The sequence below is a fragment of the Phodopus roborovskii genome, unplaced genomic scaffold (genome assembly GCF_943737965.1).
Source record: "Phodopus roborovskii unplaced genomic scaffold, PHOROB, whole genome shotgun sequence".
NCBI lineage: Eukaryota > Metazoa > Chordata > Mammalia > Rodentia > Cricetidae > Phodopus > Phodopus roborovskii.
The window spans coordinates 106028-133127 of record NW_026126581.1 but is presented as its reverse complement, the minus strand read 5'-3'; the positions used below and the strand labels follow the sequence as shown (position 1 = coordinate 133127).

Sequence of the window (27100 nt, the reverse complement as noted above, 5' to 3'; positions counted from 1 at the left end):
GCCCGTGGGTCAGGAAAGTTTGAATGAGCTCTTATATGATCCACAAAGCACAGTGACACTCTTTATAATGAATGACACTTTGAATTTGCTCAAACATTATTTTAACCTGGTTATTATTAGTTCCAGTGTATGGAACTATTTCTAAAACTTAAAGAGCTCTGAAAACATAATGACTTTTAGCATATAAATTAAATGAATCATGTATTGCAAGCTGAAAAACTATTGTAACAGATTGTAACTCAACTATTTGAGCTGAAGATTGATTTGTCTGTATTACATATCCTTTTCCCATCAGTAAATAACATAAGCTGCTTTTCCATTAGAAGAAACATCAGGAGAAACTAACAACATTTTTTGTAGGATTATCCCTTACAATTTTTGGGAATACAAAAGGATGTATTAGTACAAATTGTAATGTCTATAAACTGATTATCAATTTTTCCAAAAACTGAGCAAAAGCTGATGGACCAAAAATTTAATTAATAAAAGCTTGAAAAGTTAGGCCCTAAATCTATACAGAGAAAGGAAACTTCTAATGATAAAAAGAAAATTAACTCCTTAAATCAGGAATGCCATGGCTGGCACCTGAGCCCAATCTCAGAAAAGGGGAGGTAATCCCTCACCATCTAAGTAAACATTCCTTTGCCTGTTAATTGCTGGTTGTAAAGATTTTGAAATAACCATTAACCTCCATTATGTCAATTTCTTTTATAACAACCAAAATTCAGGAAGATTTCTGTATTCTCTCCTCTGTTAAACTCTTTTGAGCCATCCATATAGATTTCTCTGGCTCTCAGGTCATTTTGGCCTTGACCATTTCTTACTGTTTCACTCTGCAAGATAGTCATGGGAGATGGAGATCTCCAATCTTGATGTCTGTCTCTCTTAATCTCAAGCAATTCAAGTAGTACCTATTGTTGGGATTCACATATTCACAATCATACTTCAGACACTCAAACACTCACGTGTGTGCCCACACCACACATACAGAGCATACATACATTGTTTAGCTCTCTTTTTCTTTAGACCAAGATTAATTTGTTGAAATAAAACATCCTTAATTGAAATCTCTTGTAATGCAGCTGTTATAGATAACCTTTGAATTATGAGCATCCAAAATCTGAACAAATCCCAATAAATTTACCAGTTTCTGACAGGATGCATTAATTTTTCCATTACACAGCAGCTCCTAAAACTGCAGGCCTCTAGGTCTGGTCCTGCCTTTCCTCACTGGGCCTGGGTTTGCCCCCTGCAGTTTATCTGTGACTATAGCTGCTTGAAAAGTAAATAACCACCATTGGCACCCACAGTTCCTGCAGACCTGGTGCATATGCAGGGCCTAATCTTTGCTTCCCTAAACCCTGGAGCAGCATGGGGGGGGGGGGGGAGGACAGTAGGGCAGGGGATCTGTAAAGTGGGGGGAACTCTCCTTGAGGAGCAGCTAGGCAGAATGACCTGCTGCATTTGCCTAGCAGAGGGAGGAGCAATGTTAGGTGAGTCATGATAATAGTCCCACTCATATTTGGCCACCTCCTCTTCAGGGTCAGCCTCTTTCCCTGCAGAGAGGTTGCCTGGGTCTCTCTTTCTTTTCCTTTTCTTCTTTTGCATTGCCTTTTGTTTCTTTTCCTCCATTTATTACTCTTCCCTTTAATGATATTGCCTAACTTTAATGTGCTGAATCCCTTTCCTACTCTTGCCTTCCCTTGCCTTTTTATTCTCCTTTCCTTCTCTTACCTTCCTTTGACTTATATCGTCTTGCCTTCCAATCCCTTCCTTTGCCTTCATAACTCTTCTTTTCCCTTGCTTTTACTTGCCTTGCTTACCATTTTTTATTGTTTCATTTCCTTACATTTCCTTTAATTTCCTTACATTTCCTGCCATTTTCATCCTTTCACTTCCCTTTTTTTTTCTTTAGCTTCATTTGCCTATCCTTGACTTGCCTTGCCATGCCTTGTTTTCCATTTTTATTTCTTTTTCTTCTTTTTCTTTTTCTTTTCTTTCACCCTCTTTCCCATCCATTCTCTTCCTCTCTTTTTGCGGGGCTGAGAGGCTACCCCTTTACTAGGTTTTTGATTCCTCCTTAGGACTTCCTTCAATTTGAGTCCCATTCTTGGCAAACTTGGAATGGCACTCATTCCTCCAATGCCTTTTACGTCTTGGGCAAATGCCAGGAATCTTTTTTAGGACTTCCACCCTGTCCACCTTATTACAGTCTTTTTTCATATGACCTGGTTCTCTACAATTACAACAAGTGGGGGGCTGGATTCTTACCATAGCCTGTTTCACAAAAGCAGAGAATTTCTTCCCTTGCATAGCGGCTGCATAAGCCATCCCATGCACAACAGCAGGTGAGGCATCTGCACATACTTTTATGTAATCCTGTATTGACCCTGTTTTCCTTATGAGCCTGATTAAATCTTTACACAATGTATTAGCATTTTCCCATGCTAATTGTTTTAAGTAAAACTCTTTTGCGGTGGCATCAGACACTTTCAAAACTTTTTCTGCTAGCATATGTTTCAAGACTGATATGAACATTATCTGTTCCTTTGAGCCCAAGCTTCCCATCCTAACTTCCCAGATTACTCACCTTTAACCAGCCTATCTTCAATGGCAGGACTGCAGTTCCCTTGGAGAGTGCCTATCCACCCCTTTAAAAGAAAGAAAGAGTAAAGAGTTACCTGTCACACCTAGCACCTGTTCCAGACTCAGTTGGGCAATCACCTGCGGGGTCCTGAACACTTTTCCCCAGGAGGCGTATCCATGTGTGGTGCAAACCTCTGGACAGGTAGCCATTGAGATTTCTCTCAGTCATTGCTACACTGTCTCCACTGTGGCTGGTGTGGCAGTGGTTTATGGCATACTTTAGAAATTCCATGTTTGCAAGTACATACTCTTGTATTAGCAATCCATTTGTTGTACCTTGTGCCCATCCTCCTGGCAACTGACACCTGTTTTCAAATGTCATTATTCCCATTTACTACAGGCAATTGTGTTTATACCTTTGGCTTACACATTCCAGTTTTCATAGATACCACATGAGATATTGAATTTTCATCATTCCCACATTCTTGTAAGGGATTTTATGTACACACACACACCTACCTCAACTAATACACTCCAGTATCCATATATAACACACTGAGCATAGACTTGTTTACATTTATGCACTCACACAAATGACTTTACTGAATGATAGATGGATGGATTTGTTTACCACCAGCACATCATAGTTCTGCTCTTGCTTTGTGACCTCACCAAAGCCAGGTATTAGCACAGTATATTGCCATGAAAGCGTCATGGTGTCTCATTAAATCCTCCATTTTCCAATTAGCTAAGTGGTTGAGTACTTTTCTGAGTTAACATACTGTTTCTCATATGGAATATTTTGTTGATGAATTTCTACTACTCATTGTAAAGCTTTTGTGGCAATATTTCACTTTGTAGACCAGACTAGCTTGGAATTTCTGATCCCCTTTCTCCTGAATGCTGGGATCATAGGCATGCATTACCTCATCTGACTCACTGTGATGTATAAAATCTGGCCATTTGCTGGCCATGAGGTTAAGAAATTTATTCATGAGACAACATAAAGCAATTTTTATTTCATCATTTGAAAGTCTATTTAGCTCCATGCTCCACTTTTTAATTGAGTTGTTTCTTTTTTTTTTTTTTTTTTTTTAGTTCTGATGGGAGATGTAATTTTGTAAATATGTTTCTCTTATTGATTAATGAAAAAAAAACACTGTTGGCAAATAGGAGAGCAAGATAGGTGGGACTAGGAGACAAGGAGGATTCTGGGAGATGTAGTAGAGAGGAGTCAATATGTAGGCCATGGGAGAAGAGTCCAGACCCTTTCTCCAATAAGGTAAGACAACGTGGAAAAACATAGATTGATACAAACGGGCTAATATTTAATACAGAACTAGCTGATAAGAAATGCTAGTAACAGGCCAACAGCTTTATAACTAATAGAGACTGTGTGTGTTATTTTGGTGCTGATGCAGTGGTAGTCCCTGGCTGGCCAAAAAGTGTTCATAATGGAGTTCTTTGTATATTCTAAATACTAACCATCTGTCAAGTGTATCACCCATAGAGACTTTCTGATTCTTCACTCAAATGATGTCTTTTGCTATACAAAAGCTTTTTAGTTTTAAGTCATTCCATTTGCCAATTGCTGGTGTTAATGCCTGTGAAACCGGGGTCTGTTCAGAAAGTCCCTTCCTATAGCAACGAGTTCAAGCCTATTCCCTACCATGTCCTACTGTCTTTCAGAATAGCAAATCTAATATCAAGGTCCTGATCCACTTGGAGTAGAGCTCTGTGCAAGACAAGAGCATGATCTAGTTTGAGTCTTCTACACACAGCTACCCAAGTTGGCCAGCATGAAGATGCTGTCTTTTCTCCTATGTATTTTCAGCTACTCTGTCAAAACCTCACATGGTTTATAGGTGTATGAAAAGTCTGTGTCCTTAATTTTACACTACTGAACAATATGTCTGTTTCTATACCAGTACACTGTTACTTTTATTATTATAGTTCTGTAGTATCACACAGTCAGGATTGTAATATCTCTAGCAGTTCTTTTAATTGATAAGAATTGTTTTGGTTATCCTTGGTTTTTTGTGTTGTCCCCACAATTTAAAATTAATTTTAAATTTTGTAACAAATCATATTTTAGTAACTTTTGGTAGGACAGCCATATTTACAATATTAATCCTACTAATTCTTAAGCATGTGTCTTTCTTTTCCTCTGACACCTTCTTCAATTTCTTTCAATGTCTTATTTTTAATTACTTTTATTTATTTTATTATTACTTTAACTTTTTATTATACAAGTCTTCTGCTTCCTTAGTTAGATTTTTTCCCCACCACTCCCTTGTCCCACCAGTCCCTCCGACTATTACAACTAGGATTATTTCTCTGAGATAGACACAAAATTCTACCACTTGAGGAGCCACTAGCATTTAGTAGTTGCTGGGAAAGAGAGCCATCTTTCTTAAATGACAGGATCTTGGAACACTGATCACACTCCAGGGCAGGGCTCACTCCAAGAGTAGTTGAGGTGTGTGCAGTAAAGAATAAAACTCACTCTGTAGACCAGATTGGCCTCAAACTCACAGAGCTCTTCGTGCCTCTCCATCACAGATGCAGGGATTAAAAGTGTACCACCACCAAATTCTCAACAGAAGAATCCCAACTGGCCAAGAAACACTTAATTGATTCAGCATCTATAGCCTTCCTTCTGGAAATGGAAATCAAATTGACGCTTAGATTCCATCTTACACCTGTCAGATCAAAAACACATCATGCAGGAGAGGATGTGGAACAAGGGGGGAAATTCCTGCATTGCTGGTCAGAGTGCAAACTTGCACAGCCGCTTTGGAAGTAAGTGTGGCAGTTACTCAGTAAACTGGGAAGCAATCTTCCATAAGACCCAGCTATACCACTCCTAGGTATATACTCACATGTTGTTCAATTATACCACAAGGACACTTGCTAAACTATGTTCATAGGAGCATTATTCATAATAGCCAGAATCTGGAAATAAACAATTTAGATGTCCCTCAACTGAGGAATGGATACAGAAACTATCCTACATTTACACAATGGAGTATTACTTAGCTGTTGAAAACAAGGACACCAGGAAATTTGAAGGCAATAGGATGAAGTTAAAAAAAAAAAAAAGTATTTCATGTAAGGTTACCCAGACCAAGAAAGACAAATAAGACATATGATATGATATGTACTCACTTATGAGTGGATATTAGCTGCAAAATAGATATGCAGTAATCCACATCCACAGAGAGACTAGGTAACATGGTAACTAGGTAGCTAAGTTTATGGGGATTGCCCAGATATCTCTGGGAAAGGGAAACAAGAGATTTGAATAGACTGAGGGTGGGTGGGGATGGGGAACATGAGCATTCAGGTTGGGATGGGGGCAGAGGGGATAGTATTGAAAGAGACAACTAAAAGGGAGGGGCATTTCAGACTATGATAAAAATCTGGCACAAGGAAATCTCCCAGGAATCTATAAGGATGACCCAAGCTAATACTCCAAGCAAGAAGCCTGCATGATAGGCCCTTGGCATATATGCGACAGTTTGTAGGTCAGTCTCCTTGTAAGACTCCTAACAGTGTGAGCAGGATCTGTCTTTGTCTCTTTTACTGGCTGCTGCAATCCTATTTCTCATACTGGATTGTCTGGTCAAGCTTTAATATAAGGGAAGGTTCCTAGTCTTACTTCAACTTACTATGCCATGTTTTGTTGATATGAATGGGAGCCCTGCCCTTTTCTGAATAGAAATGAAAGAGGAGTCGATGGGGATGTGGTGGACAAGGGGAGGTAGCTGGGAGAGGAGGGAGGAGAAACTGGCCAGGATGTAAAATAAATAAGTAAATGATTAACTAAAATTATTTTTTAAAAAAGAAGACAACCCAAAGTTGTGTGGGTAAGTCTGGTGGTTATGGAAGTAAAATACAATGTATGAAATTCTTGAGAATTTATAAAAATATTATTTTAAATAGAAAATGTCTTCCTATAAAGACCATCATCTTTGGTCAAATGCATTCCTAAGCAAATTAATTTTCTGGTTGCATCTATAACATTTTTAATTTTCCTTCTCTTTAACATTCAACATGATAAATACAATTTTTAAAAACAGAAAGTGTTAGGGATGTAGTTCAGTGATAGAACATGTACCTAATATGCATAAGTTCTACGTTTGTGTCTGTTCTCAAGTACAATAACAGAAAAACAATCTTAAAAATAAATACAATTCAGAAGTATTTACTTAAAAAAGAAGGTATTGGAAAGGTTGGGGGCATAAGTAGTCAAGTGCTTGCCTACCATATATTAGGCCCTTGCTATGGTTCCCAGGTATATGACAACAAAAGACAACAAAAAATAAAAAGGTATCAGACAACCACTAACATAGCCAGGTTTCAAAACTTACTGTCTTGCACAAAAAGTCCAGATCAAGTCCATACTCACCTCTGCTCTTCCATCCTGCAGGTGTACTTATTTCAGTATGGCAAACCATGCTGAGGTACAACAGGGACCTGGTGCTTGAGATACTGTTCCCTGGCAGGGGGAGATAGCCTTCCTATCTATAAGAGTATGTGACTACCAAGAAAGCCAAGGTGAGAGGCTTGAGATCCCAAAGAGGACAGGCCTTTAGAAAGGCCTGATGTATATGATGTCCACAGGAGACACCTACAAGCTCCATCCTAGTACTTGTACTGCACTGGATGACAGGAAAGCAAAGAGAACATTTGGAACTTCTTGGGGTATTGGTAAAAGAAGACAGAGATTAAAAGATTGAGCGAATACTCCAAACTTCAGGTGTTGTTCCACAAGTGGAAACAATGAGCCTTGGGAAACTAAGGGAAACCACCTCTAATTAAAACAAAACTGAGCACCTATAGAGTCAAAGAACCTGTCTAACAAATGCAAATCTTAAAAGATCACTTATGAAGTCACCTCTCCATGCTAATACCAAGAACAAGCCTGGTCTCCTATGAAACTGTAACTGATAAATTATCCAGAGTTACACATACAAAGAAATTTAAATTAGAATCGTAGAAAAGAAAAGATCTTCCTGGTAAAAAAGAGGCCCAAGTCTCTAGACTGAGCCTGTGCACGAGAAGTTCTCTGTGAGAAGGTGACAAGAATTAGCTAAAATGTCTATTGATTTTAAAGGTCAACTGGAGACTAGCCACAGAGTTTAGAATCCCAAGAGCCTCTACTTTCAATTCTACACTGACCAACTTCCTCCCATGGACCTTCCCTAAATGCCTCTATCAAAAATAAGGGAGGAGCAGAGGCACAGGTTTAAAAGAGAGTCCCAAAGTCCCAGAGCATGTGCCATCTCACAGTGAGGAACTAAGCCTCTGAAGCTTCACAGAGAGGAGCTACCATGAGAGTTAAAGGAAAAGGCTGAGTCCTTTCCACTGCCCCTCTGTGCCTACAATGGTGGGGTAACTGTATATTACTCACATGAAGCAGAGACAGAGCAATTAACAGAGACGCTGAGCCACTTGGACCCCAATGCACAGAAAGCCAGGACAGACTCAGTAAAAGAGACAAACCCTGGCAAACCCGAGGAATGCACCAAGGTGGTTGCAGTAGTGAAGCAGAGAACAGTGTCCCTGGGACTTAGCTCCTTGTCCTGTTGAAGGGAAGGCCTGATCCTGTCTCTGTAGAAGCAGCAGACATCAGTGTGAACTGACCCTCATATGCAGCAGAACTACCACATCACTCCTGTACTGAAAACCTCTCTATTAACTCTGCGTTTTGTCCTTCATAAACACTACCTTCTACTCTCCTTTCTGGCCACAGGTCCTTATAACCTATGCAACTGTCTAATTATAATAATAACAAAAAAAAGAAGTCCTACAAAAAGTACGAGTACAATTAAAAACCATGGTAAAAGTCTGGTACATAAATACTGAATATGAGCTTACTGAGCAATACCTAATGATTGGGGAAAGGAGAACAGAGTAAAGATGTGAAGTTATGAGAGCAAATGAAAACATGCCCAGAGATAGGGAACAATCACAAAACAAAGGCTTTCAGAACAGACCACACAGCCACAACAAGCTGAGAAAGCAGAGGTGCAGGATTTCTGCATTTTATTTTTTTCATATCCCCTGAAAAGGCAAAGAAGAACCACAAAGTATAACAGTGCTCTCCTTCTTACTCAAATGTTGAATGACTTAAATGGCAATTACACTTTTAAGAGTATAACAAAGGGTGGAAAACAGCAACACAACTGGCCACACTATAGATTAGATAAACCAAGGGTGTTTTGTTTTGTTTTGAAGACTAGGAAGCATTGGAAGCTCAAAAATTCAGAATTCCCCCCACAAAAATGGCAGGGGGTCCTTGATCATTACCACTTTATTATCAATAGTGTCTTGGGCTGTAGGCGATCTTGACTGTGACCTGTAGCTACTATAATAAGGAGAAGGATATCTTCTTCTGTACTTGTAATCATAATCTTCATATCTATCATAGTCTTGCTCATACCCCTCTATCATTGTAAGAATCTCGTTATCACCAGGCAGTGTCACCACCATGGCCTTCATTCCCAGCACTTGGGAGCAGAGGCAGGCAGATCTCTGAGTTTGGGACCAGCCTGGTCTACAAAAGCTAGTTCCAGGACAGCCTCCAAAGCCACACAGAAACCCTGTCTTGAAAAAAAAATAATAATCTCATCATCTACCACCACTGCTTTCTCCTCCACCACCATCATATGTTGGTCTGCCCATGTAAATCCCTGGTGTAGGCATGTGTGCTCTCTTGGTGATATAACAATCCACATAAATTCTGCTACCTTCCAGCTCTGTCCAATTTGTCATTTCCATAGCCTCCTTAGAGTCCTCTATCCTCTGAAAAAACCCAAAAGCAAGTTCACATGTGTTGGGGACCATCACCATCTTCACAACCCCACGTCTCTGAGATAGAAAATTACTGCATCTTAAGAAATAAACAGAATGTTCAGCAGAACATTCCAAGGTACAAGCTTGAGGTTTCACAGCCAGCTAAAGAATAGCTCAGGGCTATCCCCCCTGCTGCAATTTACAGCCAATTATAGGTTAGCTAAACCCATTAGGGCATTCCTTCTACTGCCTACATGCCAGTGCCCATGCCATGGCTATGTGCAAACCCTGCTCACATCCTGCCCATGGTCCTATATAAGCCTCCCATGAGAAAATAAAATTTGTCAGCTTGATCAGAGGATATTGTCTTTCTGTCCATTCTTTGTATTCCCTTGCTCCCCCATTACCATCTAGGTATTCCCAGGTTCATCTTTGACTGCCCCATGGGCCAGGGCAGAATTGATGCCCAAAGTTGGCTAGCAGAGGACATACGGGGCGGGGGGGGGGGACACCACTCACAGAAAGAAGGATTTTTCCAGGGTGTCTACAATGGATGGTGTTATTTTCTTTCTGGTGACCCACTGACAAGAAAGAACTACCAGAGGTAGTAAGCATCGGTGCAGATCCTACAGTGAGGTAACTGATGGGACAAGCAATTTCTCAGAAACATCTGTTTCTTTTTGGGCTCAAGGAAGCTCTATGGATGTGAGGAATTCAGGCATGACTGGACGTAGAGACCTGTAGCCTTAGGAGCTGCAGCCATATAAAAAATTAATACATCCTGTCAGAAACTGTTTTAAGACCTTATTTTTAAAAAAAGGGGGGGTGACATAGATGAATTCATTGGGGTTTGTTCAGATTTTGGATGCTCATAATTCAAGGGTTATCTACAGGGGCTGCATTACAAGATATTTCAAATAAGGATGTTTTATTTCAACAAACTTATCTTGGCCTAGAAAAAGGAGGGCTAAAAGATGTATGTATCTATGTATGTATGTTCTGTATATATGGTGTGGCCACACATGTGTGTATTAAATGGGGTTATGAATGTGTCATTACTAAAGGTACTATTTGAATTGCTTGGGATATAATAAAAAGGGACATCATGTCAGTGTCTTGATTCAAAGGGTTGACGATCTGAGCTTCCAATGGCTGACCCCCAGAATGTGTTGGCAGGAAATAGCCAAAGTCAACATGGCCTAAGAGCCATACGGGCTACTATGGATTGTTCAATAGAGTTTAACAAAGGAGAAAATACAGAAATCCTCTTATTTATATGGTTAATAAAAAAAGAAATTGAGAGAGGAGAGCTTAATGTATGAGGCCTAGAAAGGTGACAGTGAAGATGCAAATGAGACCATGTCAGCTAACAAAAGCTTTGCAGGTCAGATGAGAAAAGAAATTTCAAAAGTATTTAGGACAGTATGTTACATCCTAAAGAAATTAGTCCTCAAAGATTAGAAATTTAAAAAGATAGCTTGTGATCATCAAATGATTTCCAAAGACTATTGTGAAATATTTAATGGTTACATCCTTAAAAAAAAATCTACTCATCTACTGGCAATTTAAAACCTTTAAGCAATATTCTAAAAGGACATAATGATCACAATTCACCTAGACAGCTAACTAAAGAGGGTAGACAAATTCATCTACAATTGGAGAATGCTATCCAGCATCAACAGATATGCTATATTGAGTATGCAAGACCATGGGAGGCTTAAGGGCTTTCCACACAACATAGTCTGACTTCTTTCTTGTGGAAAAGGGGACCATTGTTGTGGTTGCATTTACTTGTTTCCCCAGCTAAAGTTTTAAATCCTTACTTTAAAGCAGTAACTTCTATGGTACAAAAATACTATATGGAGTCTAAGAGATATTTTGGCAGGGAACCAAGAGTAGTGCATGTTCCCTATACTAAACAGCAAGCTGATTGGTTATTTCAAAACTTTTACAACAAGGAATTAGTGGGTAAAGGCATGTTTATTTAGGTTGGGGGGGGTTACCTCCCTTTATCTGAGAGAGGGCTCAGGTGCCAGCCATGGAATTCCTGGTTTAGGGAATTAATTTTCTTTTACAATTAGATGTTCTCTTTCTCTGTATAGATTTAGGGCCCAAGTTTTTAAGCTTGTATTAATTATAATTTTTAGTCCATCAGCTTTAACTCAGTTTTTGAGAAAAAATGATAATCAGTTTCCAGCTCATAGACTGTTCCAATTTGTGCTAATGCATCTAAAATTGTAAGGAGTAATGCTGTACAAAATGCTGTTAGTTTCTCCTGATGTTTCTTCTAATGGAAAAGCAACTTATGTTATTGATGGAAAAGAATATGTAGTACAGACTGATCCAGATTCAGCTCAGATATTTGAGTTATGAGCTGTTGCAATAGTTTTTCAGCTTCTAATAAATAATTCATCTAACTTATATATTGATAGTCATTATGTTTTCAGAGCTCTTCATGTTTTAGAGACAGTACATTGGAACTAGTAATAATCAGGTTAAAATACTGTTTGAGAAAATTCAGAGTGCCATTCATTATAAAGCGAGTCACTGTGCTTTATGGGTCATATAAGAGCTCATTCAAACCTTCACAGCCCACAGGCTGAAGATAATGAATCAGCTGATAGACTGACAAAAATGTTCGCTTTATCTCAGGTAAAATTAGCTTAGCAATCACACAGTAATAGTCTAAGAAAACAGTTTGGTCTAACTACAGAGACTGATAGACAAATTGTCAAACAATGTGATGTGTGTGATAATACTTACCTGTAATTTATATAGGAGTAAATCCTGGATAACTGCTTCCTTATCATTTATGACAAATGGATTTTACTCATATTGCAGAATTTGGCAGATTAAAATATGTGCACATGGCATTAGATATGTATTCAGGCTTCTTAATGGCTATTGCACAAACTGGAGAAGCCACTAAGCATGTGATAAGTCACTGTTTAAAATGTTTTGCTTACATGGGAGTTCCAAAAAATTATAAAGACAGACAATGGGTCAGCACATGCTAGTAAAACATTTCAGCAATTTTGTACCCAAAGAAAAATTAAACAAATAACAGGAATTCCTTATAACACTCAAAGGCAAGGAATTGAGGAGCATGCTCATAGCTCCTTGAAAATACAACTTAAGGAGAGAGCAGTCATTCTCCTAGTCTCCACTTGATGCATTAAATCATACACTCTTTGTTTTAAATTTTTTAAATGTGGATGCCCATAAGCAATCTGTGCCAGACAAATTTTGGCATGATGGTATATGAGCTACTTACTCAAGGCAAATGCAAAGATCCATTCACTAGACGATGAAAAGGGCTAATATGGGGTCCTAGTATGGAGTCAAGGGGGCCGAGGGGGTCGAGGGAAGTCTAGGGCATGTTTGTGTTTTCTTTCAGGAAGAAAATAAATCCCCTTGGCTGCCAGACCATTTGGTGAGGTGCATGGAACAGAGGAAAACCAGACCTGAGATCTCGGGAGCATAATTTCCTCCTCTCTTTCACCCTCTCTCCAGAACAGGCAAAGCTTAGACCTGTTGTTTTTATAACAAGGAGGAATTTGTGCAGCACTCAAGGAGGAATGTTGCTTCTATACACATCACAGGAGTGACAAAAGACAGTATGGTCTAGGTCAGAGAAGGGTTGGAAAAAAGAAGAAAATAGCAAGAACAGAAACTAGGCTGGTTCCAAAAGTAGCTCTCAGCCTTTTAGGACCCCTTGCTGGCTACCTAATTCCACTTCCTTTCACCCTTGGGCCATTAAGAGGTTAACTGCCTTTATGTGCCAACAGATTGACTCCCTAATACTCCCTAAGAGCAAAGCCTATCCAAGAACCCTATCACAGGCTTGACTTCAAGGAGTGTGGTGAGCATTTAGAAGGTGACAACCCAGAACCAAGGGGACCACTTCCCAGGGAAGCCTCCTTCTGCTATTGATAAACCTAAAACATCTCCCACGGAGGTGAACCTTGTGTGAGTGCAATGAAGAGGCTGCCAAAAGTGCCTATCCTGGGCTTCATGAGAGTATACCTGGTTGCATGAAGTTTGATGCCAGAAAAACCCTTCCCTCCACAAAAAGGCATAGAGGCTGGCCTCAGCAATCTTGCCTGTGAAGGCTGGGTTAGCTTGTTTCAGGATATATGTCACATATCCATCTAGGGAGACCAGGATTCCTGCTCCCACTCATGGTGAGATAGTGTCAATAACCCACCTTCTTACTTGGGGAAAAAAGAGAGGAATTGCATAAGCCTTAGAGATTGCTAGTTTTTTCTCAGCTACTGTCATTTCCTGATCTACGTTCTCCCCCTCCACAACTTCCTGAGAAGTAGAATTTGGGGCATATAGGAATATAGTTAGGTTACTTAGTAACCCCTCCTTATACAGGTAACTCTTGAGACCTCTTCCCCTGCTAACAATGTGCTTATTTCTACCTACATTTCCTCATGAGTGAGGGGAAAGGCAACATTCACCTAACACTCCCAGTTCTCAGTTAAACAGGCATATTTCCTTCCTGGGTGAAAACAGTCTTCAAACCAAAACCCTTGAGCAATCCCATCAGGAAACCTAGAAAGGCCCCCCTCCCATAAAAAATGAGGGCCTCTCTCCACTGGTGGCTTGTCAAAGATGGGCACTGTTCTGATGTTCCACCCCCCAAGACAGGAACTTTGATGGCTGGCAAAGATCCAAAGTCAGGGTACTGGTGAGAACCCCTCAGAGTGTTCCTAACACAGGCAGTCATGAGCCCTAAGGTCCTCAAAGATCTCACCTGCTCTTCTCTGTTATTATACCAGAGAGGAGAAGATATTGGGAACATCACCATCCCCACAACCCCAGTTCTCTGAGATAGAAAATTACTGCCTCTTAAGAAATAAACAGAATGTTCAGCAGAACATTCCAAGGTACAAGCTTGAGGTTTCACAGCCAGCTAAAGAATAGCTCAGGGCTATCTCCCCTGTTGCAATTTATAGCCAATTATAGATTAGCTAAACAACTTAGGGCATTCCTTCTACTGACCTTCTCACTCTGCATACGTGCCAGTGCCCATGCCATGGCTATGTGCAAACCCTGCTCACATCCTGCCCATGGTCCTACATTAGCCATCCCTGAGAAAATAAAATTTGTCAGCTTGATCTGAGAATATTGTCTTGCTGTCCATTCTTCATGTCCCTTGCCTCCTTTTTCTTCTAGATGTTCCCTGGTTCGTCATTGACTGCCCTTCCTGTCGGGGCACATGTGACCTCACAGTTCGCTGATCATAAACCATATTCACACCATCCAACACTCCATATAGAAAAAATACTTCACAAAACCTCTCTCTGTTGTGTACAAACTGAGGCCAAACACTTCCAGGCAAGTGTAGGAATCTGGATTTGCCCTGCTGCCTGTATGTCTTCTGTGATTACACATTGGAGAATGACTCTGACTTCTAGTATATAGGATCAACTTTGAGATCATATACTATGAGAGTGGAACCTGGACCAAGTGTGATGTCTATAATAATGCCTCCTTGACCTTGACCTGGATTTTGATCTTGATCAAGAATGGGATTCAGAATGTTTGGAAACCCTTGATGGATTATGAGATCCTGACCTGTTCTCTGATTTTACTTGAACAGCAGTTCCCATTGGAGATTTGACTGAGAGAGAGACTTGTTTACTTAACCAAGGACCCATTCGTTCTGTTATATATTTTTAATTCTACTTCACTCTTGATTTCTACTTCTCTTCATTCTTCAATGCATTTTTCCTGTTCCATACTTGGTGTATTCTTCTCCAATTCAAAAAATTCAAAATAGCCTTAAAATTTTCAAGTGCTTCTAGCTAACCAATATTCTGTTCAATTTTTTTTTCTCCCATCTAATACTAATTTTCTGATCTTTAATACTTTTCATTAGCCTTCCTTTATCTTGATTTATCTTCAACATTCTTGGAAAAACAACTCTTCAATTTCCTCATGAGCATTAACCCTGAAGATAAAGTGAGTGTATCAGATGAGATATCTTCTCAATAAGTTATATATTTAAACACCAACTTATTTTCAGAAAATGGAGTTGTAGAGCACTCACCTAGCATGCCTAAGCTCTGGCTTCCTCTTCCAGCAAATCTGCCCTGAAAGTTGTTCTCCTCTACCTCAAATTTATGGTGGCCGGGAGTTCCTGAGAATTACATAAGAGACAAGTCTTGGCTGGAGGGTCAAAGGCCTAGTCACCTAGCTATTTTAATGTGGGAGGAGGAAGGCAATGGCAACAGTGGCTGCTGTGTTCCACTCCCTCTAGCTTGTATGCTCAGTCAGGCAAAATGGCCTAATATATCATCATTATTTCTTCTTCTTCTTCTTCTTCTTCTTCTTCTTCTTCTTCTTCTTCTTCTTCTTCTTCTTCTTCTTCTTCCTCCTCCTCTTCCTCCTCTTCTTCCTCCTCCTCCTCCTTCTTTTTCTTTTGTTTTTTTCCAATACAGGGTTTCTCTGTATTGCTTTAGGAGAAGCTGTGTACACCAGGCTGGCCTCCAACTCACAGAGATCAGCCTGCTTCTGCCTCCAGAATGCTGGGATTAAAGGTGTGCAGCATCGACGTCTGGCTTTATTTCTTATTTGACACTATCTCCCACAAATTTTTTATCTAGTTCTAACCCCCCACCCTATCTCCAATAGGTATGAGCCAGTAAGACAGCAGAACCAGGAAAAAAGAATTCTAGCTTCCTTGTACTCTTGTAAACAGCAACAGCACAATTTAGATCTACCATGTGTATTTGGTCAGGCTTCTTGCAAGTCAGTCTTGTTCTCTTGCTAGGTGCCAGGGGAGCACTGCCACAGAACATCTCTCTCTGTCTCTAGTACTGAATGAAATAATGATATGCCCAGTAAGACAGCAGAACTAGAACCCAGGTAAAGATTTTTGCAGGCTTAAGTAGAAGGAACTGTAGCAAACTTCAATAAAACCTGATCCCTGGCCCTGGCACAGGGCCACTAATTGCTTGCCTCTTTTTCTAATTTGTGTGCACAACTTACTCTTTCCTGTTTGTATCTTTCTTTTTCTAACTGATGTAATTCCCTTTGTTCTGTAACATACTCCATGAATTTCTGCCCATTCAGCACAAATGCAATTGATTGCTCTTGTTCCCATTTTTCAATCCATGCTTTCAATTCCTCTTCCGTCTGAAACAGAAACAAATGACATGTTATTTATGTCAAACCTTTGGTGTTAATCTCAAATGAAAAAATTATCTAAAGATAGACTCTTTCCATTGTCATCACCCTTCTGATAGCTGAACCCACATGAATACAGGTTGAATGAATGGAAACCAACTGAGAGTTCATTTAGACACATACACACTAAAAAGGAAAATAAGCAAGGACCTGGTCTGAAATTGGAGGTTGTGATGCCTGAAGTTGGAAGAAGCACTGGGAATATCAACATTATCTAGACAGGGTGTATCATAAACAGTACTATGGAAACAACCACACACTACCCAGGTTTAAATATGGAGTCAACCTCTTAACTAGCAGTTAAGGTGGATAAGTTCTTTATATCTCAGTTCTCATCACTACACATGGAAATAATATTAACTTATAGGGCTATTGGACAATGACATGAATAAATGAAATACCATTGCATACTACCAGATAAAGGCCAATAAAAGCTATTTAGTACTATTACTACATAGAAAACAATAACGTACACAGGGCTTTTGTAAAAGTTTGCCTCATGGTATAGGTGTAAATGTCATCCTATAATTTACTGTGAAGTCTTAACCCTAGTACCCACACTTCATTGTTATTATCTGAAGACAGTCTTTAAGGTAAGTGGGTTCACCAAAACAAGAAATGCAAATATAGCGTGTATTCACTCATAGGTGGATACCAGACATAGAGCAAAAGATACCCAATCAATCCATAAGCCCAGAGAAGCTTGAACCCTCTTCCAGAAACAGTTGATAGGGGTAAACTAATAAAAGGTCTACACCCTCACTCATCCGCCTACTTTAGCAGCCATCACAGGCTACAGAAAAGATATGTAGGCCTCTGACTCAGCATATGACACAAAGAAAATTTAGATCCCCTGGCCTGGAGCCTAAGGCTAAAACTGAACACAAAGAAACTCCAGACCTGATCCACCACCACCACCACCACCACCACCAAACCTCCTAGATTCTTGGTTCCTGGATACTGTTTGGCCACAGAAGATACTCCAGGGGAGACCAAAACCTCCCTGTAGTCTCCAGAATACAATTCTGAAAATTATTGTTATCTATGAATAGGCCACCTGCAATAAAAAGACAAAACTATAGAAACCATAGAATGATACCTCTCAGCACTGACTAATGAGAATAATTGGTACACAGTTATTTCATGCCAAAATATGACTTTGAAAAATTCCCAATTGTTCCCCAAATATCTATCAATCAGAAACTAACCCATATCTACTGATGTAATGTTGTAAATTTTTGCCTTTAAAAACCTGACAGTAGACAAGGAACTTGCTTCCTCTGATGGCTGCTGCATCAGCTGGCTAGATGAATTCCCTGTCATGGTTGGAGGAACAATAAACCTTATGCATTTACATCATTGGGTCTGTTTTCCCTGGTGGTCTTTGGGGATCCTTATGACTGGGGCACAACACAGATGGAAGCAGATGCAGAATGTCACGTCTACCTCTGCCAGCAAGGAAACACGACCACTACTCTTCTTCAAGCAGTTTATTCAGGAACCTTGTACATCAGCTTCTGTCTCCCCCAGGCACAGCAAGCCCTTAAATGTGTGCTCACTGCCCAATCAGCTCATGCCACCTGGTGATCCCGGATAGGCCACAAAAGGAGGAAGTGCACCAGATCCATCAAGTACTTCCAAATAAGAATTATTTACAGCTAAGATCGGCATCCAACCAGGCGCCAACTTGGGGCTGTAGCTTCCCATATCAGAAATCTTCAACTAACCAATGGGTCAAATTCTTAGTAAGGGTGGAGTGATAATATGAACAAAGGAGTCAAGATCATGTTAGGGAAACCCACAAAATCAACAGACTTGAGTTAATGAGAGATCACTGACTCAGGTCTGACAAATGGGGAATGTGCATAAGACCAAACTAGATCCTTTAATATAGCTAATAATGGTGTGACTGGGACAATATATGAGGCCACTGAGAGTGGGTCCAAGTCTAACACTAGTGCACAAACTAACTTAGTGGAGCACATTCTATATGGAGAGATACCTTGCTCAGTCTAGACACATGGGTTAGAGGATGGGGTGTGGGGGGGGGGAGCCAGAAGAGAAGAGGGGGCGAGAACTGGGATTGGAATGTAACATAATAAATTAACAAAAATTTTTAAAAGGGTAAGTGGGTTCAACTATGGTCATTAGGGCAGGTCCAAAATCAACAGGACTGATAGTAATTAGGACAGAGACACAGAGGAAAGATGATGTGAAGACAGAGGAACAGTGGATGGCATAGAAGTCAGGAGAGACCCAACCCTATCCAAGACACCTTGAACTCATATTTCTAGCATCCAGAAGTATAAATAGATAAATTTCTCTTGTGTTAAGCAAAATAAACTCTGATAGTTGTGGCAGACATACACAACTCATAGACTCTGATAATCATTTGCTATACTGAAGGGTCAATACATACAGTCCTTCCTATGTTTAGAAAGGACCAAGAATAAGTTATCTTACAACCAAAATTACCTTAAGGAGTGTTTTCTGGAGGTTTGTTCATTTTTTTCTCTTCTACTTCTTCTTTTAGAAGATTCCCCCCTCAGTTTGTAAGCCAACTTTTAGCTGAAGCTTTTCTCTGTGAAAAACACATTTATTAGAGTAAAACCTAGAAGGCTGGGGATATGAATCAGTATAGTGCCCGCTGAATAAGCATGAGGACTGGAGTTCAGGTTCGCAACACCCTTGCCTGTAAATGCAGTACTCAGCAGGTTTTTCACTGAGTCTGACTTCTCTATTTGAAGCCTTCTTTCACTTTGAAGCCCAGGCTAGGGTAGAGCCCATGACAATCTTTAGCCTCCAAGTGTCAGGATTACAGGTATGGGTTACCTGGCATGCTGCCATGGTGGCTAATTTGACTATAGAGAAATACAGAGCAGGTTACCTCAAACTCCAGGAAGATTTTCCAGCTCTGTTCCCACTTCCAGACACATTCAAATATTTCCTTATGTACTTCATAATTGTTTCTTAACTGTATAATCTCTGCATCATGAAGATGAAGCAGGTTTTCTGTTTAGTACTCTGCAACATAAATGTTTATTAGTGGGGTTTTGGGTATTGTTTTCTTTTTTCATATGAATTCCTTTAGTACATGTGTGTCTAGACCTGTTGGATTCACACATCTGATATCTTGCATATCATATATTTATATAGGATACAAAATAGCCAAATTACAGTTATGAAATAGCAACAAAATAATTTTATGGTTGGGGGTCACCATAACAAGAGGAACTGTATTAAAGGGTCACAGCATTTGGAAGGTTGACAACCATTGTTCTTGTGTTTGGTATTCCAAGTAACTAACCGTACATCGTGAAAAGTTTTTTATCCTATAATTTAAAATGACATAGGAACAGGACAATCTCCTGCAGGGAAAACCTGTCTTTAAAAAAATGACATAGGAATAAAGCAAAAATAATGCTTAAACAAGAGAAATGGAGAGTGGAATAAAAGCAAGCCACATTAGTTGGAATGGAGTAAAATAGTAAAAATTGATAGACATTCTCCAAAATGTGTCTTCCTTTTTTCAAACCCTTCCTTTATGCTTTGAACTCACAGAGTTCTACCTGTCTCTGTCTCCTGAGTGCTGAGATTAAAGGTGTGGTGTGCACCACCACCACCCAGCTTAGTGCCCTTTTCTTATAACATGAAAAGTGAGTAAGGGAATATTTTTAAAGGTTGGCTCCATCTATTCAAAAGTAGAAATACAGAACTTCCTGGTGAGTGTCTGAGCTTGTAAAAACCCTGTGAGAACAGCTACATGAAGATCATCATGTCTGTAGTAACCAGAAATATAAGGGATAAAAGTATGTCTCTGTTCCTGGCTATAAAAACACTGGTCCCAGAACTGAGCCAGTTCTACTTGAACTATTTCAATCACTTGCTTTATGTTTTGCATTTCTCAATTCTTCTAAGGCAAAGGTTACAGCCATACTTTCATATTCACTTCTTTACCTTTCCATGTTTGAATAAAATTACAACATGGAGCTGTAGAAGTAAATCAACATATCTTATAACATTATAAAAGCCAGAAATCTAAGGTACCCACAAAATGTGCCAAAATAGAACTTGTCTTTGCTGGCCCAAGACAGTAGGTAGTAGGACCTTGGACTGGACCCAGAAATGCTCAGAGAGCACTATTTACCCAGTGAACATTGGTTTCCTTACCACATTTTGATACAGTCATAAATGAAGCCACAGGTTCTCTCTCTTCTTCAGGTATTTGTAACTTATACCAGAACTTTCATGTCTGAGGACAGAGCCCTTTGCACTCTGTTTCATGTTTTGATTTTTTTTAATTTCCAGCTGTAGCAAGGAAAGGCAGTGGTTAGACCAAAATCATGAAAGCTAGCCTTCTGTTCTCTTAAATGGGCCCATGGGAAGAGAAAGCACTTTCATAAGATCCATATAAATATTTGTATTTATATCTTCTCTGAGTGGCACAGGCTGACTATTACTTAGCTTCTGGAGTCCTGGGATTATAGTTTTGGGGTGTGTTATCACACTTCTTCATTGAGAGCTGAGAGACATGTGCTCATGCCATCTAAACATAACACTATAATGCTGTCATTGCCATAGGATATCAGACTTTAGAGAATACAAATTTTTACTTGTTTTGTTGTTTTGTTTTTAATAGTTATTTATTATATGTAGTGTATTGCCAGAATGTATGTTTGTACAAAAGAAGAAGGCACCAGATCTCATTATAGATGGTTGTGAGCTACCCTGTGGTTGGTGGAAATTTAACTCAGAACTTCTGGAAGTACAGTCATTGCTCTTAACCTTTCAGTCATCTCTCCAGTCCATTGTTGTGTTTTAAGACAAGCCTCATTATGTAACCTTGACTGGCCTGGAATTCATTGAGATTCATGCTTTTGCCTGCTGAGTGCTGGGTTTAAAGGCATGTGCCACCATGCCCAGCTCAGGATTAAAATTTTATTTTTTTATTATAATTAAACATTAGGATACCTAAAATGACTAATGCTATTTCATCTGAAATATCAATTACTGTTCTATGAATATTTATTACATTTCTTATTCACACAAATGGTTTAGATTTTTTTCCTAAATTAAAAAAGGGTCTGGGATATGATTAGGAATCATTGGCTATGGCCTATGATTCCTGATACTACAAGATTTGAGTTCATCCTCTATCACTAAAAAAGCAAAACAGAGGTTTAGTCAATAAAGTACTTGCCACTCAAGCAATAAGGACCTGAGGTCAAGCAGAATGCTGAGTCTGGAAGGGAATGCAGGAAATCTTAGTATTGTGGGATGTTTGATCACTATATGAAAATGTGCCTGCCTATGGTACCTCATTGGTTTAATAAAAAAACTGAATGGCCAATAGCTCAAAAGGAAAGGTTAAGCAGGACTGTGGGCAGAGAGAAGAACTCAGGAGGATGAATCTAGGCGGGGGAGGGGGGGGGTCAATGCAAGGAAGACATGGAGGGAGCTGGGCATACAGAATGGCAGATCATAGACTAATAGAAATAGGTTTAGTTATAGGAAGTATTTGGGAACAAGGTTAAGTTAAAGGTCAAGCTTTCATAATTAAGAAGTCTATGTGTCATTATTTGGGGACTGATGGTTCCAAAAAAGTCTGAAAAGAAAATCGAACTATATCTTAGCACTGGAAAAGTGAGACAGATCTGTAAGGCTCAGTGGCTGACAAGACTAGCTTAAGAAGTGAGCAATAGTCCCAGTGAGAACTTAATCAATAAGATGGATATAGTAAAGACACTTGGAATTGAATTGACCTTTGACACATTCTCTCTCTCTCTCTGTCTCTCTCTCTCTCTCTCTGTCTCTCTCTCTCTCTCTCTCTCTCTCTCACACACACACACACACACATACACACATACTAAACAAACAGATATACTACATATTGTTCTTTGGTTTTTTGTCTTCACCTAGTATCTCCCTCCATTTCCCCTTTTTTGTTTGTTTGTTCAAGACAGGGTTTCTCTCTGTGTATCCCTGGCTGTCCTCAAACTCACTCTGTGGACAAGGCTGTCCTCAAACTCAAGAGATGCCTGTCTCTGCCTCCATTAATTCACACTGGCACTTTATTTAGAACTAAGGCAAAAGCTGTCAGTTTTTCCAACTTGATAAATACTAGTGAGTTGTTACACCATAACTTGAGCACATATTACATGCTCTAGCAACTTCTGTTGTGCTTCAATATTCTCCAATGATAAAGGAAAGGCACTTTGAACTTCACACACTACATCTATTTCAAACCGTGTATCAGGAGTGTGTTATAATTCTTTCATATATAATATGATTGACAAACTGCTCATGCCTAGATTCTTAAAATAAGTGAAATTATTATAAGATACCTAGAAGCCCAGTGAAATTTTAGAGAAGAATGAATGCAGGCAGCATATCTTTGTTTTTCTCAAAGTTGCCACATGTTGTTGGAACAGGTTCAGCTCTTCTAACATTGGGGACAGAGGTACTATCCACATCATGCATGAGCATACAAAGAATTTTACAGAGTTAGTGATCTTGTTCTTACAGTAGCTTAAGTTTCTGATTTCTCTCCTTTTTCTGTTTTCTGAGAAATTCTACTTGAGTGTGCAAATCTTTTTCTAGTCAAAGAGTTGTCTCTTTTTCTTCCTGTATGAAATAAAATGTGACTATAGTAAGGTCCAAGGATGGGAAGGAATCTAGGAGAGAATACAAATGACAAATGTTTAAATTTACAAACAAGAGAGTTTAAGCCTGGGGTGGTGGCACACACTTTTAATTCTAGCACTTAGGAGGCAGAGGGGCAGGAGATATCTGTGAGTTCAAGGCCAACCTGGTCTACAAAGTGAGTTCCAAAATGGCCAGGGCCATTTTGTCAAAAGAAAAAAAAAATAGCTTATAACCACCTGAAAAATAATATAAAGAGGATCACACTGGATTTCTAGCAAAGAAGGGCAAATAGGACCTTATTTATTGCTTGACTTGTACGATATGGCTAAGAAAGACCTCAGAGTCCTGATCCTCCAACCTCTGTTTCAGGCAGTGAGGTTAAAGGTATTAGTCACCATGCCCAACTTCCTTTTCCAATTTTTACTGTAGTAAAATACTCCTATATTATTGCCCTACATTTAACATCTTTGCCATTTTTAAGAGTATAGTGTACTGGTATTAAATACAGATAGTTTCCAACTTAGCAATAAACTTCATGATTTTTCATCTTCATGGAACAAAAGCAATATGTACTCAGCAGACTCTATACTGCAAGTATAAACACAGCCAGTTTTTCACTTTCAATGCAGTACTAATACAAACTATGAAATACTTTTAAGATGGTCTTACTGGCCTTGAACTTCACATCTTCCTGGCTCATGTTTCCACATGCTGAGATTACAGGTCTTCACTATCACACCAAGCAACAATCAGGTATGTACAACCTTTTGACACTGTGAAAATACACTGACATACACAGTTCATACCTGAGAACAGGACTGTCACTTGGAGGGTAAAAACTTGTTGTCAAGCCTGACAATTTGAGTTTGATCCCCAGAACCCACACAGTAGAAGAGTAAATCCAACTACAGCAACTTGTCCCCTGACCTCTACACGCTGATGGCATGTGAACAACCACACACCCACAATAAATTCAAAGAAAAGAAAATCACCACTAACAATAAAGATCTCATGTTTTAAGATTTTATAATTTGTTAAAAAACTGAATAGTTTTATAAATGTAACATTATTTGTTAGGAACTAGCAGCCAGCTGACCCCCGCCCCCACATTGGGCAGGGCGCTCATGGCCTTGTCATCCCTACCTCAGCTTTACCTGGAGGCCAGAGGACTCAGTTATGCATGTGCAAGCCTCTTTTAAAGCAAGCACGCTAAGTGCTTCTCTCTCTCTGTCTGTCTCTGCCTCTCTGCTTCTTTGCTCTCTCTCTGTTCTCTCTCTCCTGCTTTCGGTTGGCCACCAGCTGTCCCTTCTTTCTCTCCCCTCTCTCAATAAACTCCATGTGGGCGCTGAGTCTCGTTTTTGTGTTTCTTAGGCTTTAGCTACAGCAAAAGAACAACATTGGTGCCATTACTCGGATCAGGCCCTCCTCGAGTACTCAGCAGCCGCCTATTGTTGGATGGCCAGCCTGAGGTATTTGGGGACACTGATGGTGGTTCGTACCACGTCCATTCACCTGTTTCGCTGGAAAATACCATCCCACACCAGCTACAATTCGGTAAGGTACACTTTTCCATTATTGCTTGTTTCCTTAGGGTCTGGTGCATTTCCCACTGGTGAGTTAAGATTCCGGCTTGAAGACTTCCTGCCTTCGGACTGCTGAGTCCTTATTGAGCACTTTGCCCTTGGCCACATTCTTGGGCTGATGAGTTCCAAAGATGATTGGCCTGTTTTTACTTCACCCATTTGAAATAAACCAGACTATATATCCCCTAGGAAATAATTCAAATTAGCCTCGTAATGGCTCTCTATATTCTGGTATTTTACTGAATCTTTCAAATTAGTGCCAGAGAACAGGTAGATGGGAGGAGTTTTTTCTACCTCTCTGCTAAACAATCTCTTTCCCTAAACTTGTTTCTGTTCTCTTCCCACCACGCCAAAATTCTCCTGCCCGCTGTAACTGCAGCCTGTCTCAGGGCAGTGGGCTGGGCCGAGGCAGCATTTGCTCAAGTTTTTCATTCTTTCCCACGAATGAGGTTTTCGGATATTGTGCCCTAGCACCATTCATGTTGACTGGTGCATTCGTTTCTCAGACCCACGAGGGGTCTCTCGGGTTTTATACCCTTAGACTGGTACATACATTGCTCAGGCCTACGGTGGTCTTTTTGGATGTAGTACCTCTTGGACTCCGGTGTCCTCTTAGTTTCACAAATCCTTCTGCCTCACTAGTGGAGAGAAAAAATCCAACAAAACTGTATCTCAAAACTTTATGATTTCTGCCAGCTGTTGGGGATATGTTCATGGCAGCCACCGTCTTGACTATGTGGCCTAGCCTCACCCCCCATGGTTCATCCCTCTGCTACACCAGCCACCTAGGCAGAGGTAGTCTACCCAGCTTCTGCCACCAGCAGAACCTGTAATTCATTTACCTTTTGCTTTTATTCTTTTATTTGCTTTATTCTTTGTCTCTAATTTCTTTTTCACTATGTCACACATAGCTTCACATTCTAGTCCCAACTTTTCAGAACCATTCTGGACGTTTCAGTGGTATGTAGCTTTTGATTATTACAAGAGCCACAAAGGTTGAAGTTTGTCTGCTACTTCCTCTTTGTATCATTAGGTATCCTTGCCTCTTATGTACCCACTGTATTCTGTGGGGCTGAATGGTAGCACAGACATATATGTGGAAAAAAAAAAAAAAGATGGACAGAGGACAGAGACCAACTTTTGGGTGATAATGTCTGCCTTGTTTTTTGTTCTAAAGACTAACTTACAAGAGTATGAGCTTCTCTCCTGAATGTATTTAAGTGTGCTGCATATGAATCTGGTGCCCAGTAAAGTCACAAAAGGGTGCTGGATTCCCAGAACAGTTGTGAACCACATATGCTGGTAACTGTTACCAGCTCCTATGCAAGCACAGCAAATGCGCTCAATTGCTCAACCTTTTCTCCCGCTACTTTCTTGTTTTTAGGTATTTTGAAAACAAGGTCTGTCATTGGTTTGATGCTTAAGCCTCCAATATTCACCTTTCTTTGCCCTACCAATGCTGAGGTTACAAGAATATGCCACCATTATGATTTTTTCCCTTGAGACAAGGTTTCCCTGGCTGTCTTGAAACTCACTCTGTAGACCAGGCTGACCTTCAGATCTGCCTGCTTCTGCCTCCCAAATGCTGGGGTTAAAGGCATAAAGCATGGCCCGGCAATCTGGCTTATTTTGCAAGCATTATGAGGACTGAATTCAGGTTCTAATGCACTTTAGGGGAGGACTTTACCAATTAACCCATTTCTGTAATGTCTTCCTCCCCCCCCCCCCCAATTTTTAAACAAAGATCCAGGGCACCCTTTTCCTTAAAGTTAAAACATTAATATGCTCTACAAAACTGAAATACAGCAAGAAGTGCTTGATAGTTATTTCATATCAATAGGGTAACTTAACTACCTTTTAAATTTCTCATATGCATCCTCCTCTTACAAGAACGCTTTCCATTTGAATTGCTAAGTTAAAAACATATTCCTCTATCTTAGACCCCAATCAGTCCCCCAAGCACTCTGTACTGCCACACTTGAAATGGCTTCACTTGAAACTCACTACACACAGTACTCAGTTCCTCCTGAGTGATATTGTTGTTCTTTTGTTGCAGCTACGGACAATGAAACATGAGAAAGAAGGCATTATGGACTCAATTTTTGCTCTATAACTTATATGGATGGGTTCTGGTGATTGAGCTCAGGTCTTCAGGCTTATATCATGAAGTTGCATATGCCTTTACCTACTAAGTTACCTATCCAAGCCACTAAATATCTCTCTCTCTCAAAGAAAGGTTAAACTTAAAAGATATCATTACAGGCTAGAGACATGGTTCAGCAATT

General features: G+C 39.9%; 2 pseudogenes; both read right to left on the bottom strand.

Moving 5' to 3' along the window:
- Positions 1–8911: 8911 nt before the first annotated feature.
- LOC127236269 (transformer-2 protein homolog alpha-like) lies at positions 8912–16124 on the bottom strand (annotated as a pseudogene).
- A 223-nt stretch (positions 16125–16347) lies between these two features.
- LOC127236268 (protein regulator of cytokinesis 1-like) overlaps positions 16348–27100 on the bottom strand; it is a 45948-nt pseudogene continuing 35195 nt past the window's right edge.